Below are 16,841 nucleotides of genomic sequence, written 5' to 3'. Positions count from 1 at the left end.
GTTGAGCATCAAAGAGGTCATCAAATGGACCATCCAAGTAAAGTGTCTCTAATCTAGTATTTACTTTGGGCATCATAAACATGAACATTCTCTGGTGCAAAAGAACATAAATCTATCCGTTCAAACCACTAGGGTGCTTTTTCAGAAGGGCTTGAATCATAAAGCAAAAATAACAATAAAGGCTTATGTAATCTGATAAGTACTACTACTACTACAATTGACATTGTCATTGACTGCATATGCCACTCTGCCAGCGAGATCTCTGAGCACACATGGAGATAAGAAAGCATGCAAAACAAGAATAACAAGACCAAACCCAGTGAATGGCTACCACAGATGGCTGCTGGCTTGCGGAAAAAAAAACCCAGATGCATTTTGTGCGACGCCTACTGTAAGCACAGAAGGGCGAGGGAGCGCGAGTGTGAAAAGAAGAAGAAGAAGAGTGTGTGTTTGCCTCTCGATCTGTTTCCAGAGAGGACTGTACGTGAATGTGATTACCCGTAGCCACCAGAAAGGAATGAGTAACACACACAGAGAGAGAGAGAGAGAGAGAGAGAGAGAGAGAGAATGCGGCCTGTTCCTCTCGTTATCTGCTGACAGCTTGCGGATAGACCCTTAATAGGATTCTACAGAAGGCTGTGGCCAGCTTTCAGGAAATCCACCAGATCCCCCCCTCCCGCTGTACCTGGGAGTGCCCTCAGGTTGTGTGGCCCAAGGACTCATAAAAGATGACTCTGGAGAACAATGGACTATATACATCTCTGAACATCTAAAAGTTTTGATGTTGATGTCAAATTTGTGTTGGTTGATGTCTAGCTCTATATCAGTAAGCAGTCTCTGATCACAGGGCTGCTTTTGGCTGGGAATTTCTTGCTCACACTCGACAAAGCAGCAGCAACACTAATGTGATTCAAAATTCCAGCAACTGTTGAGAATGATTCACCTTCCAAAAACCTCCATCCTTCTTTCCAACGATAGAAATCCTAGAATGGTCAGATTGTAGAGAGTCTACAGTCTGTAATTGTGAACCAACAGAGTCTACTATAAGACACTCCAAAAAAGTACATTTACTCAACTCTACCTTTAAGTCAATGAAAAAGTATGCGTAAAGCTCTCACAGAGGCCCATCTCACATTTGCCAAAAAACGTCTGGATGACCCCAAGGAATTTTGGAAATTTTCAGAAATAAAACATCACACTAAACGTAAAACATGGTGGTGGTAGTGTGATGGTCTGGGGCAGCTCTGCTGCTTTAGGGTCTGGACAACTTGCTCTTATTGATGGAACAAGAAATTCTGCTGTTTACCAGAAAACCCTGAAGGAGATTTTCTGGCCATCTGTTTGTGACCTCAAGCTCAGGTGTACTTGGGTTCTGCAGCAGGACAATGATCCAAAGCACACAAACAAGTACGCCTCTGAATGGCTTAAAAAAAAAAAAATTGATTGATATGCTGTTGCATGATCTTAAACAGGCAGTTTATGCTGGAAAACCCTCTAATGTGGCTGCATTAAAACAACTCTGTAAAGAAGAGTGGAACAAAATTCCTACATAGAGATAAATAAAAAAATTATAGGAAAAAAAACTTATTAGGTTTAGGGGGCAAACCATTTCCCACACAGAGCTGGACTGGTTTGGGCAGATTTTTTTCCTTTAATAAGTAAAATAGTAAAAAAAGAAAAAGTTTTTTTTTTTTTTCATATTTACTCAGGTTATATATTTTTTGTATTAAAATGTGTTAATCTGAAAATAAATCTGTAGGGGGCAAATACTTTTTTCACAACACTGTATATGTAAACATATATCCATGCAGACATAAATCAGCCATTATTACTATTTGAATTTAGTTATCAATGGGATTTACATTTGATTTACGATTTATATATAAAAAAATTGCCTTTGTTGTTTTACTGAAAAACAATGGCAAAAATCAGGGCAATGATTTCTCCTGTTCTACTTAAAAACATGAATATTAAATTGTACTTTCACCAACATTTCTCAGCTTGTTTCAATCAGCCATGAGTCATAAATACCTAATAATACAATACAATAAATTTCTTTCCTCTGTGGAATCCAGTGGCAGCTGCGACTTGTGCTAATGTGTGATTTTGGCACTTTAACTTCAGAAATATCTTAATAACCATCAAATCTGACCCCGCTTTATACAGAGCTTAATCACAGCAGCTACCGGCCGCGGTGCTCCGGCACCCTGCGCAGAAACTCAAGGTTGCGTGTGTTGTGAGAGAGAGCTGTAGAGTTCAGTGAAAGCATGGAGCTTAGGAAGATCAGACGGCCCCTCTGCGCTGTACAGGAGAGGGCCCCAATTAATGAACTCGTGATCAGATACGATTTGATTGGGCCAGGTGGGGGGTGGCTCCGTTGGTGTTGCACTTTTCCGGTTCAATTAAAATCTAAGTTGACAAAAAGTAGATTAGAAAAGGCTGCCCTTGGGGTTCCGCTCCTCGACGTGGTAATGCACCAATATGGTAGCGGCAAAAGGCAAATCGCACCATGTGGGAGGAGTAAATATGGGAGGCTGACTTATTTACAGTAAGTGTGGACTTGGCTGCTCATATACAGCTCTGGAAAAAAATGATGAGTTTATTTGATTTTACCAAATTGAAAACCTCTGGAATATAATCAAGAGGAAGATAGATGATCACAAGCCATCAAACCACCAAGCTGAACTGCTTGAATTTTTGCACCAGGAGTGGCATAAAGTTATCCAAAAGCAGTGTGTAAGACTGGTGGAGGAGAAAATGTCAAGATGCATGAAAAATGTGATTAAAAACCAGGGTTGTTATTCCACCAAATATTGATTTCTGAAGTCTTAAAATTTTATGAATATGAACTTGTTGTTTTCTTTAAATTATTTGAGGTCTGAAAGCTCTGCATCTTCTTTGTTATTTCAGCCATTTCTCATTTTCTGCAAATAAATGCTCTAAATGACAATATTTTTTTATTTGGAATTTGGGAAAAATGTTGTCTGTAGTTTAAAGAATAAAACATCAATGTTAATTTTACTCAAACATATACATATAAATAGCAAAATCAGAGAAACTGATTAAGAAACTGAAGTGCTCTCTTAAGTTTTCCAGAGCTGTATGTAGCAAATATAGTATACCAGTCAAAAGTTTGAACAGACTTTTACACTAATATGTAAAAAAAAAAGACTGTTGTGTATCATGTCCCATTGCTTACCATTACTTACTATTTACCGGGTTAAAACAAGCTAGCTAATATCGCCCTGGCTCACCTGAACACTCGCGCTTAGCGGCTAATGCTAATGCTCCAGCCTTAGTACTGGAAAAATTTGGGAATCTAAGATCACTGTAAATAAACGGAAGCGCTTTATCCGTGTAGATTAAGATCACATGCTCATCTGACTTTGAAAGAAAGTGTTTTCTTTTTTCAGAATTACAGTTTTGTTTACTTAGCTTATCTTTACTTAACTTAGTCAACCTACAACCAACCAAGGGCAAGACCTGCTAAATTGGAAGGAAAAAATGGCGACACCCCTGTTCTTTACTAGTGCCGCGTAATACGCCTTATAATCCAGTGCATCTTATAATTGAAAATAGACCAGAAAATAGACGTTCATTGATGGTGTGCCTTATAATACGGTGCTCTTTATAGTGCAAAAAAAGTGCTATGCTCTTAATGACTTGCCTGCTTAAATAAAAGGGTAAATAATAAAGTAGCCAAGTGGATGGTAATGATCATGACCAGTGGTGTCTGGCTAGTGAATCTGGCAGAAATCACTATGGGACTATGGGACATGATGAAAATCACAGGGCTAATAATACTAGTGAAATGTCAGTGTAGTGTAGTTGTTTCATTAATTTATTTATATATGATTTTTCAGAGCCTCCGAGCTCGGCTTTTACATTCCGGATAACGTCTCATTTTCTAAACTTCTCACCTCACTGTTTCTCCTCGGCGAACACAAACACAAAGCAACAGTTCTTAAGCATCATAATCTGCCACGCTCCATCAGCCCACGCAGAGCTGACGAAGACGCTGGGTAAATTTGAACAGGGTATGCAAATGGTTTGAAATATTCGCTGGTGTTATTCACGGCAGGTCTTGTAAAAAAGACTAGACAAATATTTGGTCGTTTTCTTTTTTTTTGTTTTTTTTGTTTGGCTCAAAGCAGGGTTAGAAGAAAGTGGGTGCTTGTTAAAACACTGAACACGCCAATGCGACTGATGTTATTCCATGTTAAGCAACAGATAGATAAAGGCAGTTTTCTTTCTTTTTTTTTTTTTTCAAAGCCAAAGTGCAGCAAGTCAGCGTTTGACTTTTACGTGTAAGATTACAGGGCTAGAAGATATTAGCCAGCTGTCGAAAAAAGCTCATAGCGTGTCTTAGCGTTTCTCAGCCCATTTCCTTTTAATCCAACACGAAATGGATGATTACACTCTCAAGGATTTCTGCTGCTTCATTTTGCCATGTCAGCTAATCCTTTAAAACTTTAAAACTCCTTCGTCACCTTCGTGCTCCAGCCAAAATATCACGGACATGATTCTTCTTATGTAACATTTTTTTTTAACAAGGGCAGCATCTGGAAAGAGCTCGATCAAATATTCTTTTAAGCCCACGTTTAGCGTGTCCCACCTCTCCAGCCATTTCTGCCATTTAGAGTGTTTTTTTGATGCCACCCAGCGAGACTTGTCTCTCTTGTATAATGCGACGTCAATGTGACGCCACAAACAGGAGTGAGAGCTAAACCAACAAGCTTGAACCGAGTACAAGCAACAGTACAAACCACAAACAAGACTGACCAAAACATTAAAGCCAAATAACAGTCCAAAAGCATAAACAACAAACGAGAAATAAGGGTCTAAACCAGAACAAAATAGCCAAGAGAATTAACCAAAAAGAGCCAAACGAAATCATAGACAAAAGCCAACAAATAGGTCGTACATGGAAATAGATAAACAAAGAAATAACACTCGGTATGCAGCTGATAAACAGGGGTCAATACTTCACAAAAAAACAGGACAAACAGACTTTATTATTTATACATGAAAAAAACAGTGAAGCTGATCTAACAATCAGGTGCTAATTGGCTGGTTGAGACACATGAATGAGAGGTCTACACTAGAAAAAAACCATTGGCAAACACTAGACAAAATATATGCAAATTAAGACAAATATATGTATATTAAGCAAAAAAATCTGCCAATGGGGTAAGCAAAATTTTCTTAGTAAGATTTCTTACAAAAAGCAATGGCAAAGTCTCAAACTCACCAAAAAGAGCAAGACAAAATCAGAGACAAAAGCCAACAAATAGGTCGTACACGGAAATAGATAAACAAAGAAATAACACTCGGTATGCAGCTGATAAACAGGGGAAATACTTCACAAAAAAACAGGACAAACAGACTTGTATTTGTACATGAAAAAAATTGATTGGCTGGTTGAGACACATGATTGAGAGGTGCATTCTGGGAGTTGGAGTTTGTGAAGGTGGAGAAATCAGAAGAAGCATTGGAAGGTGTGAAAGATAAACTATAAATGTCACACGGAAACCAGAGGAAACAAAAACAACACATCTGAGCGCTGAGTAAACCTGAGCCTCGTTTCCAGACAGTATTGATGCACAAATAACTCTGAATAAACAGTCTATCAAACTACAGACACCTATTGATCCAAGCCGAGTCAGATTCAATCGCATGAGGTTTACGTGAGGCGGCGACACACACAGAGAAGAATCTCGAGCTCTGATGTTGTGCGCTTTTTTTTCACGCTCTTAAAACAGAAAGAAGTCAACATCACTTCTTTTTAAGTTCCTTAAAATTCCCTCAGTGCTGAATTCTGCACGGTGGCTCTGCACTGGGACTCTACCTCTGTGATTCTCTGTGGAGTCTTTGGGTCTTTAGCGCTGGGTGTGTAAATGCTCTTTGGTGACTCCAGAGTTGCATCACTCCGTCTAAAAAAGCCGGCTTTCATATTTGGCAACACTTGGTTCACTGAAACAAACAAACAAGTCAGGTAAAAGCAGGGTACAGCGGCCGCTCCAGTGTGAGGGGCTTTGTTATTTAGCCATCTGCTACTTGTTATTGTTTATCAATACACGGTACTCCCCGATGACAAATTAGCCATCTATTTATTCACTATTTATTCAGCTTGATAATTAATCGGTAATTTGACAGATGGCACTATCTTTCCTTCCGAGAAACAATCATTATATCTTACGGCCTTTTCGGACGGGATTCGCTTTTCTTGGGTTTGTGTGGTAAAATAACCATTGCTGAGCACGATCACACCATTGATTTTTTTGTCACATCCTGGTCTTGTCTCATGTCTCTGTGTGTTTTCCCCACGTGACCTGTGCCCCCCGTGTCTCCTGTCTCAGTAGTTTTCCACCACGTGTTTCTCATTTGTAGCTCCGCCCCTTCCCCAGGTGTTTCCAATTCTTGTGTGTTTCCTGTTTCTTTAAATAGATCCCCTGTGCCACTTGTCCCTCGTCGGTCTTTGCACTAACCTCTGTTGTTTTGTCGTTCTCGTGTTCTCTAGCCTAGCCCTCGTTTTCATAGCCTTAACCCTTGTCCTTTGTTCTTTGTTTATCTTCTTGTTTATTTCTAGTTCCCTGTTTATTTCCATTGTTTTCTCCCTTGCCCTGCTTAGTTTAGTTTTCCTTGTCTTGTTTAGCTTCTTGTTTATTTCCTTGTATATATATATATATATATCCCTGCCCAGTTTAGTTTTGTATTTATTCAGTCCCTCGTTTGTTTCTTTGTTTATTTACTCCCTGTTTGTTTATCATAAGTACTTCTTGTGTGTTTAGTTTATGTTTACTAGTTTCTCTCGTTTGTTTTCGGTTTACTTTATTATTCCGTGTTCTTTCTTATTTGTTTATCTTTGTTATTTATTTATATATATATATATATATATATATATATATATATATATATATATATATATATATATATATATATATATATATATATATATATATTTATTAAATTATTTGTTTCGCCCTTACCTGCACTTGCGTCCGCTTTCCTCGTCTCCCTGCCTGGGTCACCTCGTGACATTTTTTTTTTTAAAGTCCCATCTGAATACGCAAAATCCGCAGTGATTTTAATCATCTTTATCGCATCAGCAAGTTCAGTATAATAAGCCATAAAAATAAGCTTAGGTTAAGCTGATCGTGTGTGAATCAAAATTGGTGGGTAAATATTCCATTATATCCAACAGAAAATTATCTTTTGCAGCTTTTTTTTAAGAAGTTTCCATGTGCATAGCCCTAATATCTAATATCTATATGTCTTTCAAGTCTGTGGAAAACTTCAGGTGGTAAATGCTGTACAACCATCAAATCCAGAAGATGAGCCAAAAGATATCTTATTAGCGACGTTTTAGAATAGTCACTGTGTACTGTACAGACTAATTTTTAAACTTAAATCTCATTATTACTATAAAAGGGTTATAAGATTGGTTTTTCATCACGTGGCAGCGACAGCAGTGCATAAATCAAGTAGCCACTCCCATCTTAGTCATTTATTCAATAATATGTTCCTGACATACTGCAGTAAAACTAATCTATTTACTGTATGTATCTAAAACTAATCCACCAGATGCATAAATAATGTCTAAAGAATGCTGCTACTGTTCTCTGAAGTGACAAATCACTCATCCCCATCTGGCATTTCAGTAAACAATCTGGGTTTGGTGGTTGCCAGAAGAACAGTACTTGTCTGACTGCATTACTGTATACTGTATTACTGTATACTAAGCGTAAAGTTTGGTGGAGGGGGGATTATGGTGTGTTTGTTTTTTTTTTCAGATTTTGGGCTTAGCCCCTTAATTACAGTGAACAAGGAACTCAATTAAGTTCATATGCACTCAAATATAGTAATATGGTTACTGTATGTATCCAAGATATTGGTGATATTCACTGTCCAGTGTTTGTTAGTAATGTTAGCCTAGCATCTCTTAAACTATATTAAAGAGAAAACTTCAGATTAAACATGTCTTGGTAAATCAACCAAGTCATTATCATGTTCACCTGAATATTGACCATCACCTACTTCACTGTTGCTCTGAAATCCTGAATCAGAGATCATTTACATAGCCCTTATCCTTCCTGCACTCATGGAGATGCATTGTCTGGATGTTACATAAGCGTGAGCCATATGTGGTGCTTGATTTTGGCCACGCTGGACGACTTCGGTCCAAATCGGTTGCAATCTACCAGGCTATGAAACAGAAGTCTACGCTGGCAGTCTGAGAGCAAGTTCATAAACCGTTTGTCCACATAAGAGTTGCTCAGCGCCAACTGTTTGGATGGAAGTTGCTTCGAAACCCATCTGTTGCTTTACCCGGAACTCAGCGGCGGTTAGATTCGGAATGGCTGGGTTTAATTCAGCGCAGGCCTTGGAGGCTGTTAAGTGCCTCGTAAATGCGTATAATGGCCTTATTTGTATTTCACATGTGACAGAACACACAAGCCAAATTAGAATTTCATTTGGCTGTCTGTTCTGCCGCTAATAGGTGGATTGTTATTCACAGTGGGTAGGTGTGTGTGAGCTGGTGAGAAAGGAGTGTGTTTTATTTACTGTGCATGTCTTTAGGTAAATGTGTGTGTGAGAGAGAGAAAACATGATTTGGGAAGGAGTGCTGTAGTAGCAGTGTGTGACAAGCTGTAAACATATGATATGAACATATGTACCTATATTGCATGGTAAGGGTGGCGGTCTTGGTTTGTATAAAGGCCCCTTTTTTCACTTAAAAACTAAATGTTTTGATTGTTCAAGAAGTATATGAAGTATATAGAGTACACATTTGTACAAGTTTGTACACATCTTCTCAATCAACATTCAAATTTACAACCTACATTGTAAATGAATACTGAAGTCATCCAGACTATGAATAATTCGAAATCATTAGGAATCATGTAGTTAACTTAAAAATCTTAAAAAAGCCAAAAATACTCTGTGAAGCAATTAGGTGCTCTTGTCTGGGGTGCTGTTAACTTGTGATTTCTGAGGCTGAAATGTCTTGATAACCCTGATAAACTGATTCTGTGCGACAGAGGGAACTGATGAGAGCCAGTTCCATCTAATGTTTTGGTGGTCTTTGCAACTGCACTTGAGGATACTTTTCAAAGTTCTTAAAATTCTTAATTTCTTAAACTTTTTTTTCTTTACTTAATTGAGTAGTTCTTACCATAATATGGATTAGAACATTACTCAAATAGGGGATACTCACTGTTCATTCCAACTCTACCTCTTCACAACTTTACAACTGATGCTCTCAAACACATTAAGAGGCAAGAAATTCAAGTAATTAACTCTTGACAAGTTCAGCACAGCTGTTAACTGAAAGCCTAAATTCCAGGAGACTCTCTACCTCATAAAGCTGACTGAGAAAATGCAGCCAATATATGCAAAACTATCACCTAAGCAAGATATGCTATTTTGAAGAATATAAAATATAAAACATATTGTGGTTTGTTTAACGTTTAGGTTGTTTACCAAATAAGTCCATATGTTTAATTCACACTTTGGATGACTATAGTATTAATCTACAATGCACAACATCTTTTAGATAATAAAAAACACTGAATTTAAGGTGTGTCCAAACTTTTGAGATAGCGTGAGATAGCGAGATGTAAACTAATCATAAATTGTTACCTCAGGGAAAGGCTTGGAAAAGTCTACACTTGTTTAAGTTGTGAGGTGTTATCTTGTGAATGGTAATGATCGTGACCAGTGGCCTCTGGCTAGAATTGTCAGTATGAATGGACAAAAGGTAAATCACCTTTACATTCAATGCAGGAGATCCCACACATATACACTGCTGTCAGTATAGCATTTTGTAGATCCATAAAATATGGCTAAAGTCATAGGAAATGATATTAGTCCCTGTCCCATTATTTTTTTTGCAAAACCCTACATACTAGTGTGTACAGCTGTTATCTGGGTGCAAAATAAGCGAAAATGAATCGTGGTTGTGATGTCACAACATATTTACAGTATGCCAGCCTCTTTATCATACAGTAGTTTAGCTCCACCTATTGATAATAAAGTGATGAGTGTTGTTACTGCACATTTTGGTCTGGACTCCATAGTGCATAGAAGACGCACTCCATAGAAGACGCACTCCAGAGAAAGAGTGCTTTGCATGGAAGAGGCGTTAAATTTAGCACAACACCGGCAAGCCCACTAAGCATTGAGTAATGATGTCAGCGTGCTCGGGCACAGATTGTTTAAACGCAGTGTGAGTGCAGGCCAGTGGGAGATTGGGGAGGGGTCAGAACCATACTCCAGTACCATTCAACCAAACCATGCATAGATTGTACTCACACTTAAATTGTACTCACACTATGCATGGTTTGGTTGAATGGGAAAAGCACTCCTGAGAGGGGGTGCTTTTCCTGACGGGGTTGCTGAATTCGGCACAACACTGCCATGCTTGTTTACAGGAATGTTGTATCGCTAACATCATCTTGTTCCGTGCTTGGGCACAGTTCAGAGTGATCACACTAGTCAAGCTATGCTTTGAGAGGTAATCATGCCCGGGCAGGGCACGTTTGCCTAGATGAGTACACCCTTACTATTAGGGGAAAACTCTAGAACATGGGTCCTTTAACAGTTCCACACTCCTCAGCTCATACCCAATAAGATCCACACAACATAAAACAACGCATACATCATACACCCTCATTAAAGAAGCTAAGGGGCAGCCGCGCCAGCAGCTAATCTGATTTGGAATTTGATTTACCTGGGAAATACAACCTGTAATGGCCATGAAAGAGCAATTCATAATGATTACTGTAATGAAAGGCATGGTGTGCAGTTACACAGCAAAAGCACTAACTTCTGCTTGCAGCTACAAACTGCTCGTATTCTTCATTTACAGCTGTTGAAATAACACTACTAACCATCAACAGTCTGCAATTAATGTTTTCAATAATAGAAACCCAATATGCTACAAATGTATAAACCGATCTTAGTATTACTACCCAGAGCAGCTTTCTTTGTGATGAGAGCAAACTAAACAGACCATTCTAATAAAATATATATTTTTTATTATTTATAATGATGGTTGTTTTAAAAAATATAAAAAAAATATGTTATTCTATATTATTTAAGCAATAATACACTCAAGGTTTGTGCAATAACATGTAATATTGGCACTACAACCGCAGGACAGCAGTGCCAATATTAAATGTTTTATCACAGCCTCGAGTGTATCATTGTGATTATACCACAGTTCCGATAGATAGATAGATAGATAGATAGATAGATAGATAGATAGATAGATAGATAGATAGATAGATAGATAGATAGATAGATAGATAGAAAAATAGATAGATAGATAGATAGATAGATAGATAGATAGATAGATAGATAGATAGATAGATAGATAGATAGATAGATAGATAGAAAAATAGATAGATAGATAGTTTATTTATCCCGAAGGAAATTTAGGATCGCAATTATTTAAAGATTTTGAGTTTAAAAGGACGAGAAAATATGATCTGTTTGGTTATAAACACTCCTCGAGTTGAAATGGTTGCTAGGTTAGCGCGGTAATTTTTTTTTTTTGGTCATTTCAGTCAAAATGGTAGAAATCTAAGCTTACTGTAAATAAACGTAAGAGCTTCCATCCAAATAAACCTTTTTGAGGAGAGAAATATGTGTATATTAAAGTCAATTGCTTGTTTGGAGACACAGCATTTCTGCACTGTGTCTATGGTATCCAGCAGCATATAATCCCAATGGTGCATAATGACATTACATTTGGTTTGTATTTGGCTTGTAAGTGCTCCATCGTTGCCAGGTTACCTGTATGTGGAGGAGTAATACATGGAGAGCTTTGATTACAGTGCATTACCGGCTGATAACGTCACTCATAAAACACCTCTCAGCCAATCACATTGCAGGGTCAGAACTAACTGCACACTTTTGAACAGTAGGGTACATGTCTGACTCGGTATGTCACCCAGGATGCAGGATGCAGGGTTAAGAAGAACCTGAGAGCAGTATCCTGATTCCACTGTCCTTTCAGTCAGAGGCTTACGCCGAGATCAAAGGTCAACATCTGTCAGCGGACAGATCGCTCCATGCCATGCCAGTGACGTAGAGGATTAGAGCCAAGCCCCATCGCTGCGGCTCTAAGCTACTTGTACTTCCGTGCACATGTTACTCTGGGAAGGTTTGTGTAGAAGAGAGAGGGGCACGGGAGAGAAAGAGAGTGGAGGAGAGAGAGAGAGAACGAGAGAGGAAGACAAAAGCTTCCAAAAACTCCAATTTGTGGATGAATTCTATGCAGGGGAGAATAGAATACACTGTGTCTATTTGGTGCATTCAGCAACTTTACAGACATTAGGGGGAAAGTAGGGTGACAGTCTGAAAGTGAAAGAGTTCTACAAACCAGGATGTTAAATGGTTAAAATGTAGTTTGAATCATGCTGGAACACGGTTCTGCCCCCTCCCCACTTCCTTGCTGGCCTGCACTCACACTGCGTTTAAACAATCCATGCCTGAGTACCCTTACGTCACTTACTGCTCAGTGGGCTTGCTGGTGTTGTGCTGAACTTAACACCCCTTCCATGCAAAGCACCCTCTCTCTTGAGCACGTCTTCTTGATAAAAGCATAAATAATCTGCTTTAATTTACTTAGAAATAAGTTTTTTTGTATAGTTCTACAGTAAGTAAAATATATACACAGAAAGCCACAGCAGATAAACACGTGAACTAAAATCTACACAGACACTAAAAGTAGTCCAGTAGATGAAGTCGCTGCCATGATCAGGAGATGGCAGGAGCCATCAGCAGCCGGAGTCCGAGAGAGCACAATTGTACAACAGTACCTGACCTCACCAATGACCTCACCATGCTCTCTCTGGGTGGGAAGATAGCACTTTTCTCCTCACTATCTCTAAGCAAGTTGTCTGTTAGCTGATGTATCGGAGCAGAGTCACTGCGCTTTCCTCCGAGTGCTCTGTGATGCTACTCGGCAATGCTGCATCAGCAGCAGTTTGAAAAGAGGCGGAGTCTGACTTCACATGTATCAGAGGAGGCATGTCCTAGACTTCACCTTCCAAGTGTTGAGGCATGACTAGTAATAGGCGGAGTGGATGGGATAATCGGTAAAAACTAAACTGGGGAGAAAAGCGGGATAAACATTAAAAAAAAAATAAAAAAAAAATACACAGAGAAAGACAGCCAGTCTTTTGATAAACACATTTGGTTAAATTAGCTCATCAACAATCCTGGTTCTGTAGAGATTGGTTCACTCAGCTAGAAAACAGCCAGTCTGTGAAATTTATGCATGAAATCTCCCTGCGTGCATTATACCTGAGCTAGCAATTTTCAAAGATATTGATATTTACTTGCTCTTGTAGGAGTATACATGATTTTGTACATTTTGTCATGGATTAATGTAGTTTAAAACGAGTGCAGTCTAAATATCTAGAGATGGGACTGATCTGATACAGTATATTGATGTAATTGAATGTATCAGATATCGGGTGAGCGCGGCCGATCCACTTACCGATCCATATTCCCGTCCGCAGCTTGAGCTAGACAATAAACCCGCCATAAATTTAACATGAAACGCATCACTGATCTGGAATCCAGTTCCACAGTTTACCCTGAAGCCCCAGCAGCTTCAGTCTGCGGCTGACTGAGTAACTTTAGCTGTGTGTCTACAAAAAAAAAAAAAAAATACGTTTTCTGGAGAGTTTTCACTTTGCAATCGCCAAACAGCAGAACGGCTACATGTAATATTTGTAAAGTCAGCATCAAGAGGGGTGAACAGATTAACACCAGCAGTCTGTTAGCCTAGCTAGCACTGAACCTACAGAGTAAACTATAGTCATAATCAACATATCCTATAAAACCACAGCATCTACAAACACTAACCAGCACAAAATCACCCATCTGCTGTTAAAAAACAGTGATTAATTTAGTTCGGAAGTACAGTTAGCGTCGCCAGTTAGCCGTTACCCATCTACATTAATATCTGCAGTCTGTTAGGCTAGCTAGCATTGGGCCGACAGCTGCATTCCGGCATTGCGAATGTAATAAGTAAAAAAAAATACTATAAAAAGTGAACTACAGCCATAATCCACATCAATTATCAAACCACAGATTCTACCCACTCTAACCAGCACTAAGAAATCAATCTGTTATTAAAAACAGTGATTAATTCAGCTCAGACATACACTTAGATCATCATTATAAATATCTCTAGTTCTACGCTTACAAAGAAAACATTATATTGATGTTAAATATGTTCTGGCAGATTTCGTTCGATGTGAGGTTAGTAATAAAGTATTTCTAATTGATTGATTGTGATTTTTTGAATAATGAAATGCACTGTGCAATCCCCTGAAAGCGCACCTCCAACCAAACAGGATGCCTGGGATCAGCCCTACATGAGCCTAAGATCACCATGTCCAATTCCAAATGCTGACGGGAGGGGTACAAAGCCCCCAGCATGCCCAATTCCAGGCACTACAGGACAACAGGAGAATAAAAAAACCCAGTACTGGGTTTGCAATATGCAATATTGCATCCTTTGTTCAACTAAACCACACTAATTCCACCTTTTGTAATGAAATTTTGCAGTTGGGTCAGTGTTTGCTTAAGTTTGCTTTACAAATATATTGTTAATACAATTTGAAAATGTATCACAATAAGATAAAAAAAAATCTGTGTAAAGATATTGAACTGTCCTTGTTCTTACCATCTTGTTATTCAAAATAATTACTTAGTACTTCAGAGTTTGTACCTCACCATTATCTGCTTAATGCCTAGAACTAGAAGCCTAGAAGAAAGGGTTACTAAAACCTCATTATATTGCTTAGCCCTACATTGGACTGATCCTCCAATACTCAAGGCTGCATTATTATTAGTTTCAGACATGAGGAAGTTGTATCATGCCACTACCAATTCATAGTCTTGGTTATAGTTATGGATATAGTTTTTTTTTCTACTAACATCAGCCAGTCTTTACCACCTTTTATTTTTAGCAGAAACGCTGGATTGAACAGGTGTCCACACACTTTTGACCCTGTTCGTGTGAGCACAGTACTGGCTGCATCCACACATCTGCGGCTTTCTCTGATTAAAAACAGCAGTAGAGGGTTGAGGCAGCGGGTTACATGATTTGGACGTGGTCAGAGTGAAAGGGCTTTGCACGTAAGAGCAGAAATGTTGTATAACGTTTCGTCACAGAGAGAGGAAAAAATAAAGGCTTTTCCTTTCGGGATTGAATTCAGCAGACTTCTGGTGGCTGAACCAATGAGTAGTCATCGTCATCATCATCTTTGCACAGTCTTTGGAATTTGGCAGCGTGTGGCATATAGACCCAAGCAGACGCGCAGAGCGCTGCGAGCTTCTCCTATCCTGCGCCGTGTTGATGTAAACAGTGTCTGTGTCCAAATCCCAGGCATTTCCTACTGCACCCGCTGAAGAGGAGACGCTGCGAGTGTGATTCATCTGGGCTAATTAAAATGAGGACGGTAGCGGTGCTTTTGGAGCGATCATGGGGTGCCTTATATGAAGGGTAAATTATGACAAGGGGGGGGTGGGGGAGGGCCAGTAATGATCTGCGCGAGAGCGAGTGAGCGAATGAGCGCAAGAGAGAGCGAGGCTGAGAATGTGTTTAGAGTCTGGCACGGAGCCGGCACAGCAACAGTTGTCCTTGCAGAGTGAAAGTACGCAGAGAGGAGAGGAGCGGAGGCAGCAACAGATTAGAGAAGGAGACAGGTGTGATGTAGAGAGAGAAAGAGAGAGAGAGAGAGAGAGAGAGAGAGAGACGCACAGAAATACTGTGTTTATGTGACAGAATGAAAGATGTGGAGGCAGGAATGGAGGGAGATAAAGAAAGAGAGAAAATCGTAAAACAAAAGAGCCACTAAGGTAGAGAGAGAGAGAGAGATCCACAAAATGAGAGAAATAGACAGCTAGACAGGCTGTCAGAAAAACAGATAGACAGACAGACAGATAGGTGTGTAGATGGATGGATGGATGGATGGATGGAGAGAGAGAGAAAGACTGAGATAAACTGAGTAAGAGAACAGACATAGAAATGGACAGTAGGTAGAGACTGAAACAGACAGACAGAGACAGAGGCACAGAGATGGAAGGAGTCCACACTGTGTTTAAATGTGAGAGACACATAGAGATCAGACAGAGAGAGAGAGACAGAGAGACAGTGAGACCCTGCCAGACAGAGAGAGCGAGAGAGAGAGAAGTACGAAAGAGGAAGGATTGTATCATATATATACTATTGACAGGAAAGACAGAGAGAGATGAAGAGAGGCAGTGAGACAGTGTGATGCAGAGATGTAAGACAGTGTGAGAGAAAACAAAAGAGAGACAGAGGGGGAGAGAAACAGAATCAGAGACTATGTTGTGTTGACAGAAAAGATGGAGAGAGTAGCAGCATGAGACAAAGTGAGGATAGAGAGAGATGAGAATAGAGAGAGAGAGAGAGAGAGAGAGAGAGAGAGAGAGAGAGAGAAAAAGAGAGAGAGAGAGAGAGAAAGCCACTACTGTGTTGTGCTGACAAAAAGATGGAGAGAGGCAGCATGAGACAAAGTGAGAATAGAGAAAGAGAAGAAGAGAGAGAAAGACAAAGCCAGGACTGTGTTTTGTTGACAGAAAACATGGTAGAGAGGCAGCACAAGACAAAGTGAGAAAGAGAGAGATAGAGTGGTAGAGAGACAGAGAAAGAGAAAAAGTGTGTGTGAGAGAGAGAGAGAGAGGACTGTGTTGTGTTGACAGAAAAGATGGAGAGAGAAGCAGCATGAGACAAAGTGAGAAAGACAGAGATAGACAGAGAAAGAGAAGTAGAGAAAGACAAAACCAGGGCT

The 16,841-nt window shown here is 39.4% G+C and overlaps 1 protein-coding gene across 3 annotated transcripts in view; it reads right to left on the bottom strand.

The window, feature by feature from the left end:
- doc2b (double C2-like domains, beta) overlaps positions 1 to 16,841 on the bottom strand; it is a 364,239-nt gene that overhangs the window by 167,702 nt on the left and 179,696 nt on the right. The gene's annotated exons all lie outside the window — the stretch shown is intronic.

The sequence above is a fragment of the Astyanax mexicanus genome, chromosome 1 (assembly GCF_023375975.1).
Source record: "Astyanax mexicanus isolate ESR-SI-001 chromosome 1, AstMex3_surface, whole genome shotgun sequence".
Classification (NCBI taxonomy): domain Eukaryota; kingdom Metazoa; phylum Chordata; class Actinopteri; order Characiformes; family Acestrorhamphidae; genus Astyanax; species Astyanax mexicanus.
The sequence above is the reverse complement of the archived record's forward strand: the minus strand, read 5'-3'. Positions and strand labels throughout refer to the sequence as shown.